The sequence below is a fragment of the Mesocricetus auratus genome, unplaced genomic scaffold, assembly GCF_017639785.1.
Source record: "Mesocricetus auratus isolate SY011 unplaced genomic scaffold, BCM_Maur_2.0 Super-Scaffold_100691, whole genome shotgun sequence".
NCBI classification, from domain to species: Eukaryota; Metazoa; Chordata; class Mammalia; order Rodentia; family Cricetidae; genus Mesocricetus; species Mesocricetus auratus.
This window is the reverse complement of record NW_024429267.1, coordinates 16166725-16168951: the sequence shown is the minus strand read 5'-3', so window position 1 is coordinate 16168951 and position 2227 is coordinate 16166725. Positions and strand designations below refer to the sequence as shown.

The window sequence follows — 2227 nt, the reverse complement described above, 5'->3', positions numbered from 1 at the left end:
CTGTAACCCACATTGTGCAAAGACAGAGCCAACTCCCGTGAGTTGTCCTCAGATTTCCACCCTGTGCCACAGCATAGCGTGCAAATACACACACACACACACACACACACACACACACACACACACACACACCAAAATATCTAATGATGAATCGAACTTAAAATGTGGAAAACAGATACAATGAAATCTTTACAGCGAATATGCTGTATGCGAATGAAAACATATCTGCAAAATTCTCATTATGCTGAACGAATGTCTTACCTGAAAACATCTTACCTTGAAAAATCCATACATAAAATTATTTATTTTCTAAGTTGGAATCTGCTTTATTGTCACTATCAACAGACCAGCCATGATTTTAGAGGAGATACTGATGCTGATACAACAGCCACCATCAAAATATTTTAAAGACAAAGCATGATTTTGGGAACACCACGCTGAAAAAGTTAGGGTAATGCTGCTGTTCATGACCCACACCTCACTTCATGTCCGTGAACACCTCATCTTTCTTTGCGAAGGCTTTCAGCTCCAGAATGGCCGTGGCTATCATTTCTTCTCAGAGGCATTGATTTTGCTGATGACCAGGCTCATATTCCTCAACAGTGACAGCTGGAGACTTAAAGTAGGTACACTCCTTTCCTTTGGATTGCATTAAGGAACACTAGACATTTTTTTCCTTCTGGTTAATGATGTCCACAAAGGAGAAGACAAAGAAGGCTCCAATATAAGCCATGGAAAGGGTGACAGAACCTGTTCTAGCTTTGGCCCCACGATTTCTGAACCAAATTCCTGGACCCTCCCTGTGAACATGACCTGCTGGTTGTGGGGGAAAAAAATCAACCCTGAGGTTGCCCTGAGGGTTATTATCTTCCGGGCATTATCACCAATAATGGCCATGTTGACTCTAGCTGGATCCAAATCCTTTATCTCTGCCACAAAAGATTTTGCTCACTGGATATCCCAGTTTATCATGCAGAAAATCTTGCTGGAGTTGTATACTCCATGTTCCTTGATAATTTCTTCTGTGATTGGGATGGTGGAGTTAACCTAGTTGGTATGATGCAGATCGTGGCTTCCAGGTATTGCTGGGCACAGACAGCTGTCAATATGGTGCTGATGGTGACATCAGTGTTGGACAGGTCATACACTGTCATGCCTGATTTCCTTGAATGCCAGCTGGGATCATCACATTTCAACCTTTTAGGTAGCCTGGAAGCTGCACAGGACAGAGGTTTCCTTTCACATTTGTTTTGGTCTCGATGTGACTCAGATTCACTGAGAAACTTGACTCAGAGTACTATCATCAAAAATCAGTTTTGTTCTTCAGGAGTGAAGGGGGCTTCCCAATCCCTCCAGAAGCCCCTAGGATGGCTACTTTAACATTACTCTGGGCCAATGCACTGAAATTATCTTGTCTTAGAAGGTAAATGGATAAGAACACACAGTATGACCAGGGCTGAGTGCCACTAACAAGCAAGTATAGGAACTAGTTGGGGACAAGTTTTTGCAATGACTTCCCTATTGTTTACATGTTAAAAGGAAAGTTTTAATTATGTATTCCAATCTGAACAGAACTCTGTGAAACTCTGTTTATACCATAGTGGTCTTGAATGGATAATTCTCTATTCTTCACCCTAATCTTCTGGGATTATAGGTATATTCCACTATGTGAAATATACATGGGTTTTCTTTGTGATGTCTTGGATACACAGTCTACTTTATTTCTCCATCATGGAGCTACTGGCTTACAGAAGAAAGCCCATGGATGTCAGTGATGAGAATCATACCGGTGTCAAATCAGAAGTGTTTATCTGCTTTCTACTTCACTGTCTATGAACACTTGATTCTACTACTGGGGTTGTATGCATTTAAAAAATATCTACTTTGTAACTGCTTTAGTAATATTCTCAAGAAGCTTTGATTTTAATATGAAAGCTACACAGTCATGAAAGGATTGCAAAGTAATGAGGTAGTTAAAGAAAATATATCTGCAGGTGTAGTAGCATATATATTGAACCTCCAAGAATGAATAAAATTTGGTAAGTTAAGATGAAGAAAAATAAAGCAGAAATTAAGGAAATGCATGCAAAGATGATCCAAAAGAAGAAGATATGATGGTACTCTGACCAAAATTTTTGGTAACAAATGGTAGGGTACAAGGACAAAATGTTAACTAGTTGAATCTGTAGTTTGTTCTAGAAAGTCTTGAATGTGAGCCCATTCAGTC

General features: G+C 39.7%; 1 pseudogene; it reads right to left on the bottom strand.

The window, feature by feature from the left end:
• Window positions 1–556: 556 nt before the first annotated feature.
• LOC110341555 lies at window positions 557–1785 on the bottom strand (annotated as a pseudogene).
• Window positions 1786–2227: the final 442 nt, after the last annotated feature.